The following is a 13,418-nucleotide window of genomic DNA, read 5'->3' on the forward strand; positions in this document are numbered from 1 at the left end:
ATACCGGCAAGAGTGGGCCCCCCCCCCTCCCAACAACTTTTACTTCTGAAAAGCCCTCATTAGCATGGCATACCTTTGCTAAGCACCACACTACCTCCAACAAAGCACAATCACTGCCTGCATGACACTCCGCTGACACTTCTCCTGGGTTACATGCTGCCCAACCGCCCCCCCTCCCCCCCACAGCGCACACCAAAGTGTCCCTGGGCAGCCTTCAGCTGCCCTCATGCCACACCACGCTCATGTCTATTTAGAATTGCGTCTGCCATGACGAGGGACCGCAGGCACACACTGCAGAGGTTGGCACAGCTAGGCAGCGACCCTCTTTAAAAGTGGCGGAGCGATAGCCCACAATGCTGTACAGAAGCAATGAGAAATAGAATCCTGTGCCACCGCCATCAGGAGCTGCACACGTGGGCATAGCAATGGGGAACCTATGTGCCACACACTATTCATTCTGTCAAGGTGTCTGCATGCCCCAGTCAGACCGGGCTTTTTAATTCATAGACACAGGCAGGTACAACTCCCTATTGTGAAGTCCCTGTCGACCCACAGCATGGGTGGCTCCCTGGAACCCACCGGCGGTACACAGAAATATCCCATTGCATTGCCCAACACAGCTGAGGTAGTAATGTCGTGCTTAATGCAGGTGGGCTTCGGCCCACACTGCATGCCCCAGTCTGACTGGGGTTCTTTATAAGTGTACAGATGTAGTAAAAACTCCGTGTGCACCTACAGCATGGGTGGGTGCCAGGAAGCCACCGGCGGTACATAGAAATATCCCATTGCATTGCCCAACACAGCTGAGGTAACGTCAGCTGTAATGCAGGTGGGCTAAAAATTAATTTGATTACACTGTAGGCGAGGGCCCACAAAAATTGCTGTATCAACAGTACTAATGTACATCCCAAAAATTGGCCATGGCCAGCCAAGAGGGCAGGTGAAACCCATTAATCGCTTTGGTTAATGTGGCTTAAGTGGTAACTAGGCCTGGAGGCAGCCCAGTGTAACAAAAAATTGGTTCAAGTTAAAGTTCCAACGCTTTTAAGCGCATTGAAACTTATAAAAATTGTTCAGAAAAATTATTTGACTGAGCCTTGTGGCCCTAAGAAAAATTGCCCGTTCAGCGTGATTACGTGAGGTTTCAGGAGGAGGAACAGGAGGAGGAGGAGGAGGAATATTAGACAGATTGATGAAGCAGAAATGTCCCCGTTTTGGATGGTGAGAGAGAACGTAGCTTCCATCCGCGGGTGCAGCCTACGTATTGCTTACGTATCGCTGCTGTCCGCTGGTGGAGAACAGAAGTCTGGGGAAATCCAGGCTTTGTTCATCTTGATGAGTGTTAGCCTGTCGGCACTGTCGGTTGACAAGCGGCTACGCTTATCTGTGATGATTCCCCCAGCCGCACTAAACACCCTCTCCGACAAGACGCTAGCCGCAGGACAAGCAAGCACCTCCAGGGCATACAGCGCGAGTTCAGGCCACGTGTCCAGCTTCGACACCCAGTAGTTGTAGGGGGCAGAGGCGTCACCAAGGATGGTCGTGCGATCCGCTACGTACTCCCTCACCATCCTTTTACAGTGCTCCCGCCGACTCAGCCGTGACTGGGGAGCGGTGACACAGTCTTGGTGGGGAGCCATAAAGCTGGCCAGGCCCTTAAAGACTGTTGCACTGCCTGGGATGTACATGCTGCTCGATCTCCGCACCTCCCCTGCTACCTTGCCCTCGGTACTGCGCCTTCTGCCACTAGCGCTGTCGGCTGGGAATTTTACCATCAGCTTGTCTGCAAGGGTCCTGTGGTATAGCAACACTCTCGAACCCCTTTCCTCTTCGGGAATCAGAGTGGGCAGGTTCTCCTTATACCGTGGATCGAGCAGTGTGTACACCCAGTAATCCGTCGTGGCCAGAATGCGTGCAACGCGAGGGTCACGAGAAAGGCATCCTAACATGAAGTCAGCCATGTGTGCCAGGGTACCAGTACGCAACACATGGCTGTCCTCACTAGGAAGATCACTTTCAGGATCCTCCTCCTCCTCCTCAGGCCATACACGCTGAAAGGATGACAGGCAATCAGACGCTGTACCGTCAGCAGCGGCCCAAGCTGTCTCTTCCCCCTCCTCCTCATCCTCCTCATGCTCCTCCTCCTCCTCCTGTACGCGCTGAGAAATAGACAGGAGGGTGCCCTGACTATCCAGCGGCATACTGTCTTCCCCCGCCCCCGTTTCCGAGCGCAAAGCAGCTGCCTTTATGGTTTGCAGGGAATTTCTCAAGATGCATAGCAGAGGAATGGTGACGCTAATGATTGTAGCATCGCCGCTCACCACCTGGGTAGACTCCTCAAAATTACCAAGGACATGGCAGATGTCTGCCAACCAGGCCCACTCTTCTGAAAGGAATTGAGGAGGCTGACTCCCACTGCGCCGCCCATGTTGGAGTTGGTATTCGACTATAGCTCTCCGTTGTTCATAGAGCCTGGCCAACATGTGGAGCGTAGAGTTCCACCGTGTGGGCACGTCGCACAGCAGTCGGTGCAGGGTGCGCAGGGTGGCAGCGTCCGTGTGGGACTTGCGGAAATGTGCGCAGAGCCGGCGCGCCTTTACGAGCAGGTCTGACAAGCGTGGGTAGCTTTTCAGAAAGCGCTGAACCACCAAATTAAAGACGTGGGCCAGGCATGGCACGTGCGTGAGGCTGCCGAGCTGCAGAGCCGCCACCAGGTTACGGCCGTTGTCACACACGACCATGCCCGGTTGGAGGCTCAGCGGCGCAAGCCAGCGGTCGGTCTGCTGTGTCAGACCCTGCAGCAGTTCGTGGGCCGTGTGCCTCTTATCGCCTAAGCTGAGTAGTTTCAGCACGGCCTGCTGACGCTTGCCCACCGCTGTGCTGCCACACCGCGCGACACCGACTGCTGGCGACATGCTGCTGCTAACACATCTTGATTGCGAGACAGAGGAGGAGGAGGAGGAGGAGGAGGAGGGTGCTTTAGTGGAGGAAGCATACACCTCCGCAGATACCAGCACCGAGCTGGGGCCCGCAATTCTGGGGGTGGGTAGGACGTGAGCGGTCCCAGGCTCTGACTCTGTCCCAGCCTCCACTAAATTCACCCAATGTGCCGTCAGGGAGATGTAGTGGCCCTGCCCGCCTGTGCTTGTCCACGTGTCCGTAGTTAAGTGGACCGTGGCAGTAACCGCGTTGGTGAGGGCGCATACAATGTTGCGGGAGACGTGGTCGTGCAGGGCTGGGACGGCACATCGGGAAAAGTAGTGGCGACTGGGAACTGAGTAGCGCGGGGCCGCCGCCTCCATGATACTTTTGAAGGACTCCGTTTCCACAACCCTATACGGCAGCATCTCAAGGCTGATGAATTTTGCGATGCGGACGGTTAACGTTTGAGCGTGCGGGTGCGTGGCGGCGTACCTGCGCTTGCGCTCGAACACTTGCGCAAGCGACGGCTGGACGGTGCGCTGAACTACACTGCTGGATGGGGCCGAGGACAGCGGAGATGAGGGTGTGGGTGCAGGCCATGAGGCGGTAGTGCCTGTGTCCTGAGAGGGGGGTTGCATCTCAGTGGCAGGTTGGGGCACAGGGGGAGAGGCAGGGGTGCAAACCGGAGGCGCTGAACGGCCTTCGTCCCACCTTGTGGGGTGCTTGGCCATCATATGCCTGCGCATGGTGGTGGTGGTGAGGCTGTTGGTGTTGGCTCCCCGGCTGAGCTTTGCGCAACAAAGGTCGCACACCACTGTTCGTCAGTCGTCAGGCGTCTCTGTGAAAAACTGCCAGACCTTAGAGCACCTCGGCCTCTGCAGGGTGGCATGGCGCGAGGGGGCGCTTTGGGAAACACTTGGTGGATTATTCGGTCTGGCCCTGCCTCTACCCCTGGCCCTGGCCACCGCACTGCCTCTTGCAACCTGCCCTGCTGATGCCCTTGACTCCCCCTCTGAAGACCTGTCCTCCTGAGTAAGCGTTGCACACCAGGTGGGGTCAGTCACCTCATCGTCCTGCTGCTCTTCCTCCGAATCCTCTGTGCGCTGCTCCCTCGGACTTACTGCCCTTACTACTACCTCACTGCAAGACAACTGTGTCTGATCGTCATCGTCCTCCTCACCCACAGAAAGTTCTTGAGACAGTTGGCGGAAGTCCCCAGCCTCATCCCCCGGACCCCGGGAACTTTCGAATGGTTGGGCATCAGTGACTATAAACTCCTCTGGTGGGAGAGGAACCGCTGCTGCCCAATCTGAGCAGGGGCCCGAGAACAGTTCCTGGGAGTGTTCCCGCTCCTGAGCAGGTGTCATTGTAGTGGAGTGAGGAGGCTGGGAGGAAGGAGGAGCAGCAGACAGAGGATTCGGATTTGCAGCAGTGGACGGCGCAGAACTGCGTGTTGACGATAGGTTGCTCGAAGCACTTTCTGCCATCCAGGACAGGACCTGCTCACACTGCTCATTTTCTAATAACCGTCTCCCGCGTGGACCCATTAATTGGGCGATGAATGTGGGGACGCCAGAAACGTGCCTCTCTCCTAATCGCGCAGCAGTCGGCTGCGACACACCGGGATCAGGAAGGTAGGGATCTAGGCCTACCCCTACCCCTCAGCATGCTGTATTACCAGTGATTTGATTTCAAAGGCAGGAAATAAATTGGCGCAAGACTGCAGGCCAAATATAATTTTTGCCCTTTTTGGAAAACGAAAGGCCCCACTGCCTCTAGTGAATGAATAATCTAAGTTTAATAACTGTGCTGTGTCCCTGCTAATGTGTCACAGAACGTGAGGGTAGCAGAGTTATTATAACTCTGGCAGAGCAGGTGTTTTTTTCCCAATTAAGGAAAGCAAATGGCAAAGCCAGCAGTAAAGCGTAGCTGGGTGCGTCTGATTTAGCAATGTTGTTCACGCAGCTCACACGTGTCCACCGCCCTTAGGACGGACAGAGGCTGGACAAATAGATTTGTTTTCAGTTTTTTTCCACCAAAAGGCAGCACTGCGTATATTCTATGAACATGAGAAGTTTAATAACTGTGCTGTGTCCCTGCTTATGTGTCACAGAACGTGAGGGTAGCAGAGTTATTATAACTCTGGCAGAGCAGGTATTTTTTTCCCAATTAAGGAAAGCAAATGGCAAAGCCAGCAGTAAAGCGTAGCTGGGTGCGTCTGATTTAGCAATGTTGTTCACGCAGCTCACACGTGTCCACCGCCCTTAGGACGGACAGAGGCTGGACAAATAGATTTGTTTTCAGTTTTTTTCCACCAAAAGGCAGCACTGCGTATATTCAATGAACATGAGAAGTTTAATAACTGTGCTGTGTCCCTGCTTATGTGTCACAGAACGTGAGGGTAGCAGAGTTATTATAACTCTGGCAGAGCAGGTATTTTTTTCCCAATTAAGGAAAGCAAATGGCAAAGCCAGCAGTAAAGCGTAGCTGGGTGCGTCTGATTTAGCAATGTTGTTCACGCAGCTCACACGTGTCCACCGCCCTTAGGACGGACAGAGGCTGGACAAATAGATTTGTTTTCAGTTTTTTTCCACCAAAAGGCAGCACTGCGTATATTCTATGAACATGAGAAGTTTAATAACTGTGCTGTGTCCCTGCTTATGTGTCACAGAACGTGAGGGTAGCAGAGTTATTATAACTCTGGCAGAGCAGGTATTTTTTTCCCAATTAAGGAAAGCAAATGGCAAAGCCAGCAGTAAAGCGTAGCTGGGTGCGTCTGATTTAGCAATGTTGTTCACGCAGCTCACACGTGTCCACCGCCCTTAGGACGGACAGAGGCTGGACAAATAGATTTGTTTTCAGTTTTTTTCCACCAAAAGGCAGCACTGCGTATATTCTATGAACATGAGAAGTTTAATAACTGTGCTGTGTCCCTGCTTATGTGTCACAGAACGTGAGGGTAGCAGAGTTATTATAACTCTGGCAGAGCAGGTATTTTTTTCCCAATTAAGGAAAGCAAATGGCAAAGCCAGCAGTAAAGCGTAGCTGGGTGCGTATGATTTAGCAATGTTGTTCACGCAGCTCACACGTGTCCACAGCCCTTAGGACGGACAGAGGCTGGACAAATAGATTTGTTTTCAGTTTTTTTCCACCAAAAGGCAGCACTGCGTATATTCTATGAACATGAGAAGTTTAATAACTGTGCTGTTTTCCTGCTAATGTGTCACAGAACGTGAGGGTAGCAGAGTTATTAACTGTGGCAGAGCAGGTATTTTTTTTCCCAATTAAGGAAAGCAAATGGCGAAGCCAGGAGTAAAACGTAGCTGGGTGCGTATGATTTTTACAGGTTGCAGACGCAGCCGACACGTGTCCACCGGCGTTAGGACGGACAGAGGCAGGACAAATAGAATTATTTTCACTTGTTTTACAAGCAAAAGGCAGCACTGCGTATATTCAATGAATAATAACTGTGTTGTGGCCCTGCCTATACAATTCTTTCCCTGCAGTATCAATGGAGGGTGGAATGCTCTGCAGAGGCGATTTTGAGAAGCCAAAAAAAAATGCAGCACAGCTAACAGCAGCCTGGACAGTACTGCACACGGATAAATATGGCCCTAGAAAGGACCGTTGAGGTTCTTGAAGGCTACACTCACTCCTAACACTCTCCCTGCCTATGCAGCACTTCTGTCCCTAATGCCAGGTGCAACGCTCTGCAGAGCCGATTTTGAGAAAAAAAAAATGGCACTGCTAACAGCAGCCAACACACAGCTATCAGTGGCCCTAATAAGGACCTTTGGGGGGTCTTGAAGCCTACACTAACTACCAATTCTTTCCCTACAGCAGCTCCGGTACAAACAGCACTGTCCCTCATCTAACTCACCAGGCATCTGAGGCGAGCCGCGGGAGGGGCCGACTTTTATGTTCGGGTGACACCTGATCTTCCCAGCCACTCACAGCAGGGGGGTGGTATAGGGCTTGAACGTCACAGGGGGAAGTTGTAATGCCTTCCCTGTCTTTCAATTGGCCAGAAAAGCGCGCAAACGTCTCAGGGAAGGAAGTGAAAGTAACCAGAACACCGCATGGTGTTCGTTACGAATAACGAACATCCCGAACACCCTAATATTCGCACGAATATCAAGCTCGGAAGAACACGTTCGCTCATCTCTAGTTATAACTGATATTCATATAAGCTATACTGTGTAGTACTACAATGCCTCACTAATCTCACAGGCATGATGTAATAAAGGTACGCATATCTTGGACAAACATGCATTGTAGATTTCAAAAACATTAAAGATATAAAGAAGTGTGATTGTTATCAGTAAGAGAAACCAAGTTATCTTGTAGATATGATACATTTTAATGGCTAACAAAAATAAATGATGTTATAGTGAGCTTTCCAACCTACACAGGGTTCTTCCTCAGGCATAATGGAACAAATCTAAAGATGTATTTGTATAAAAACATACACACATGATCACATGGGAGGGCACAGACATCGTGAACTAAATTTTCACTTAGAGAAATATCAGAGACAGGATAAGAGGGCACAGACAGGTTTTAATTAATAGCACTTATAGCCTTCAATACCAGGGAGGGATGAGCATAACAGTAAATAATTAGTCCAGTGACAAGGAATGTGAAAGTCTCTAAATTGATGTTAGCACTAGGCCAGCATGTTACCTCTGCTCTGGGCTGCTCATATCTCATAATCTCAACTGATGTAAAAACCTTCCTCTGAGATTCATACCGTTTCTGATACCAAAGGTGGTTATAAACTTATATTCCCAAATTCTTCTGTGACATTGGGACTTAAAATTGCCTTTAATGAAGAACTCACGTCCCTTCAAATACTATGCGAGGCCTCCCATTAATGGATAGATAGTCCCAAGCTGAGACATATTTTGATGCTAAGTATGAGCCACACAGAGTCCTACTTAAGAGTTACACCTGTCTTCTTTAAATATCCACTTATTTCCAGGGGCTGCGACGTCATTCCCACTTCCCCTGATGGCATGGTGCTGTTTCTCCCGTTTGGTACACCCATGAAAAGTAAGTGCATGCGCTACTGTCACAGTTTGGCCAGATTTCCTGACCAGGATGAATAAGCTTCATTAAATTTTAAATAGAGATGAGTGAACCTACTCGGCCACGCCCCTTTTTCGCCCAAGCGCCGCGATTTTCGAGTACTTCCGTACTCTGGCGAAAAGATTCGGGGGGCGCCGTGGGTGAGTGGGGGGTTGCAGTGGGGAGTGGGGGGGAGAGGGAGAGAGAGAGGGCTCCCCCCTGTTCCCCACTGCTACCCCCTGCTCCGCCACACCTCGCGGTGCTCGATCGAGTAATTACTCGAAACGAGTAGGTTCGCTCATCTCTAATTTCAAACACTCCTGAAGCTCTGTTCCCATAAAAGATAAGGCGCTACCAGTTGACTATGCCATTCTATCCTCCAAAGTACATGGAAACTAACAGAAACCTTATCAAACGGAGACCATAGTATACAACTTTGGTCTCCATTGACTAATTGAAATCTATGGTTCGGTCCAGGGTTCCATCTAAATACCATTCTTGGAGACCCAATGGAACCTGAGGACAGAAACTAGGGACACAGACAAAAAAGAGGGGTGAACACAGTTGAGACTGACCATTTGGTCACTGATACAGCAAGTGATGGCATTTGATTGACAAATGTAGAAGGGAGGACATTATTTGGAGCAGAAGGGGGGACCACACAGGCAGGAAGATGACTCTACTAATGTTACGTGGTGTATTGTATGTTATAAAAGCTACATGTTGTTTTGTCATTAAACTTAACTTTAATTTCGATATCCTATGCACCTTTGAAACATTGTCCTCAGCAAAGTGGCAGGATGCTTCCAATAGTCTATGATTTGCATTTCTGCTCACAGTTTAGTAGTGAAGTTACCAAAGAGCCATCATAAACCATAGAATACGATGATAACTGGATGCTCAGAGATAGGCATCTGTGCAACGCTTCTATGTTACACGTACAATTTTACCTAGATGTCTGATTAAATACCTAAAATTCCGATAATGTGTTGAACCAAGGTGCTATGGTTTTTGTAAGTTGTTGTTTCCTGTCTTGTAAATTTGTCTTGCAAGTGGAAAATTCTGTGTCATATGTAAGACAAGATGCCTCAGAGAGGAAGTGACCTAGACTTTCATGTCCCATTTTGCTTGGGGATAATGGAGGAAGTCTAAGAGGTTTCAACCACCGGTGAATGGTGTTTGCTTGCATAAATATGGACATTCGTGTCAGCATTAGAAATAGGATAACATTGTGGTATTAACACACGTCTTGCATATAACGCTCTTATGCTTCAGTTTAATGTTGCTAAAGGTACAAACATCTATGGGGTTTGTCTAGCTACTAGTATAACTAACCTAATTTTGACAATAACTGGATTTCAATAGATAGTAGATGCATTGAGAAGATTCAATAGACAATGAAAAAGGCAGGGCATGAAATGCACCCAAAACCTATGATAGGCACCAAAGTTTATCGATAGAGAAGTGTAAGAGGGGACTAGATACCTTTCTATTACAGGACATAGACACAAAATAACCAGCGGGGTTGTTGATCCGGGTCTTGGAGTCATGTAGGAACTTTCAAAATGTTGATCCAGGGATTATTCTGACTTCTGTTATGGAGCCGGGAAGGAATTTTGTCTCCCAAATGGGCTAAATTGGCTTCTGCCTCATTGTTTTTTTTCCCCTTCCTCTGGATCAACAAGAAGGGATGGAAACAGGCTGAACTAGGCTCCTTTCAGCCTAACATACTATGTATGCTACTATGTTTTTGAGAGAACATTTTTTATTATGATGTACATATACAGATTTATTTTTTCTGCACTTTTGACTTTCCATGAAAATGTACCCTTCATTATGAAGAATAATCAAAAGATACTAAAGGTCAGGGAAAGGAGTAAACAGCTCCAGACATGTCATTTGAAGGTCATGGTGGAATACTGGTTGAAGCTAAGTTAGGTTATGTTTGTATTGTATTTGAGCGTTCCATCAGAGGTATAACTTGGCAGTATTTCCCAACACATACCTCCAATGGAAGACTCTGTGTATCATATTGATTTAAGCTGAATCGCCAAAGGATTCAATTGCCCAAGGAAGAAACAAAAGCATGGCAACTGCAAACTAATTCTTTAATGTAGATTTTGTAAATTGTCCACAAGGCTGCATAACAAGGCCCAGTCCCTTTAACATTACAAAAAGGCTGCTTGGGTAGTGGTGGCATCTTCCCCTTGGAGTGGATGTGGAACGGCCACCTTGACTGATATCAATCGAGTAAGGACCCTTTATCTTTATGTCTGCGTAAAATAAACAAATGAGAAGGGAACGAATTCTTGTTTGTCATTCAATCGTTGGCCGTGTTTACACTAAGGGCTCATGTCCACGGGCAAAATAAGAATTAAAATCCGCAGCGGATTTTAACTCTTCTTCTGCCCGCGGATCCGCACCCCATAGGGATGCATTGACCACCCGCGGGTAGATAAATACCCGCGGATCGTCAATAAAAGTGATTTAAAAAAAAATGGAGCATGAAAAAATCTGGACCATGCTCCATTTTCATGCGGGTCTCCCGCGGGGACGGCTCCCGCGGGCTTCTATTGAAGCCTATGGAAGCCGTCCGGATCCGCGGGACACAAAAATCACATTTTACTTACCCGCTCCGGTTCTTCTCTTCGCCGCGGCGCCATCCTCTCTCAGCCGCGGCCGGATCATTTTGCTTCAGCTCGGCGCATGCGCGGGGCACGTCACCGACGTCATCGTGCACATCCGCCGAGCCGAAGAATGAAGATCCGGCCGCGACGAGAGAAGATGACGCCGCCGCGAAGAGAAGAAACGGAGCGGATCGGAGGTGAGTTTATTGTCGTTTATTTGTATTTTCAGCCCTCATGTCCGCGGGGCAGGAGGGACCCGCTGCAGATTCTACATGTAGAATCTGCAGCGGATCTGATTTTCCCCGTGGACATGAGGCCTAAAAGATTATCGTTTACATTTGCACAATCCAACACCTTTACTGAACGATAATTGTTCTGTGTAAAAGGGCCTTCAGGCAAGCTTCACATGGGACAACTATCATCCGAATAGTTGCTTAAAGTAGCAATAAATGACTGCTGCTTGCATGATTTAACACAGAGCGATCGTTGTTCACTAGAGATGAGCGGGTATACTCGCTAAGGCACATTACTCGAGCGAGTAGTGCCTTAGCCGAGTATCTCCCTGCTCGTCTCTAAAGATTCGGGGGCCGTCGAGGGGCAGGGAGCGGCGGGGGAGAGCAGGGAGGAACGGAGGGGAGATCTCTCTCTCCCTCTCTCCCCGCCGCAACTCACCTGTCACCCACGCTGGCCCCCGAATCTTTAGAGATGAGTGGGGAGATACTCGGCTAAGGCACTACTCGCTCGAGTAATGTGCCTTAGCGAGTATACTTGCTCATCTCTATTGTTCACCTATACCATGTAATATTGTAATGCTCAAGAAAGGCGTTCAGGCCCCTCCTGTACTCAGCTATCTTCCTGTTCATGCCATCTGAATTTTTTGCACACCTATAGCCATGCAATAAGGCATTTTAATATCACACAACCGCGATGTCTTAATATTTTACAAGGAGATTTTTCAACATCCGGTTGTGATCCAATACTTCCATCTTCTCCTACGAAACAAAAAGGTCCTATACCCACTCTTCTAGTATCCAAGGACTGACGGATGTCTCTCTGTCCATGGGCCATCTGTTCTTGCTTGGTCACCTTATGGCATCCTTAAAAAGCTGATCGGTTGACTATCAGATGGCTGATAGTGTCTCTGGCCATTGACACATTGAATTGGCCGCTGTATTCAGCTTAATACTATTTGCCCTAACATCATTTTCTATTTATTTTGGTCTATTAGCAGATTATGAATTGCGCATGAGATATCGGATGATCTATGCACATGCTGCTTTTTAGTCACTGTTTACCACCTCGCTAAGGAAACAGTGCTGGAGGTTAGTAAATAGCTCGTGGTGACAGTCCTTCTGAACAGATGTATAAACTGCATTTACTTTTACCCAGGGATGAGCAAACATCGTCACTCCAGCTGGTGTAAAAATGACAGGATGTATGGATCTCCGACTGCTTCATTGGATCTGAATATAATACGAGACGCGTTTCGGTTTGGCATCAGATATCTCTATAATGTTATATTTTATTGGACTTGGCATCAGGCACAGAACAGCTTACAATGACTCTACAGCCATCCATTGACACAGAGATAATTGGGAAGATATGACCGCTAATGAGTACTTAATATACTCTAATCTGTTACATTAGTAGGACGATTTATCTTGCATGTGCTAAAACTTTTCACAACTGGCTTGTCATTGCTACTACTATAGAATTATTAGACTGGACACTCCCTTCCCCAGAAAATCCACCATTGTTTTGGGGTTATTGTTTTTATGGCTTTCACCATTTGGTAAAAACGACTTGATATCTTTCTTAGCTGGAACAGCACGATTACTGTAATACCAATTTTATTTATTTTTATATTTATTTTTTACTACTTTTGTACAATAAAAATAAGTAAGAAAAGCATTTGGATCTCCATCATCACGTTCTAAGACCCATAACAGTTTTATTTTTCCAACAATGGAGCTGTGTGAAGAGTTGGTTTTTGCGGAAGAGTTGTAGCTGTTAATACCATTTTGAAATAAATGTGACTTTTGGATTGCTTTTTATTATTAAGTTTTTTTGGGAGACAAAAAAAAAAAATGACGTTACTATTAAAAATTATTTCTTTGGCATTCACCATTCGTGATGAATAACAAAATATTCCCATTGTCTGGGTCGTTACGACCGCAATAACACCTATTAGGTGTTGCTTTTTTAAAACGTTTTTTTGGTATTTTATGTATTTAAAAAGGTTTTTTTTTGTGGGGAAAAAATATGTATTTTTTTTTAAATTGGATGAAACTTTATTGAACCTTTTTTTCAAACAATTTTTTAGTCCCTGAAAGCGACTTGAAGATGCAGTCATTGAATCACTAGGATAGTACACTGCATTACTTATGTAGTGCATTTTATTAAGCCTATGACAGCAGCATATTAGTCTCTGCCGGAGAGCGGGCCTAATAGACTGAATTACATGGCAGACGTGGAGGTCTTTGTCAGGCTTCCGGTTGCCTTGGGAAGCCATTGGTATCTTGCGATCGCAATGCAGCGTGCCGATGGGTGACGGAAAGAGACACCTGTCATCTGCTTACAGGCTGCTGTTGCTATTGATTGTAGCATGTCTGAGGTTTCTCCTCTCTTGACAGTTAGAGCAGGAGCCTGGCTGTCAGTAGTCAACCAAGTCACTGCCTTAAAAAGACGTATGTACAGGTTTAAAGCCCATTAGTCAGGTCAGTAAAAAGGTGGATTGGCCATCACTAAGGAGTTACTACTATTGTGTGAATTGTTAATTAGTTTGTCACTTTGTAATATCTG

General features: G+C 47.6%; 1 long non-coding RNA gene across 2 annotated transcripts in view; it reads left to right on the forward strand.

The window, feature by feature from the left end:
* The window catches only part of LOC136621800 (uncharacterized), a 200,434-nt gene that overhangs the window by 38,175 nt on the left and 148,841 nt on the right, over positions 1 to 13,418 (forward strand). The window lies entirely within an intron of this gene.

Source organism: Eleutherodactylus coqui, chromosome 1, assembly GCF_035609145.1.
Source record: "Eleutherodactylus coqui strain aEleCoq1 chromosome 1, aEleCoq1.hap1, whole genome shotgun sequence".
Taxonomy (NCBI): Eukaryota; Metazoa; Chordata; class Amphibia; order Anura; family Eleutherodactylidae; genus Eleutherodactylus; species Eleutherodactylus coqui.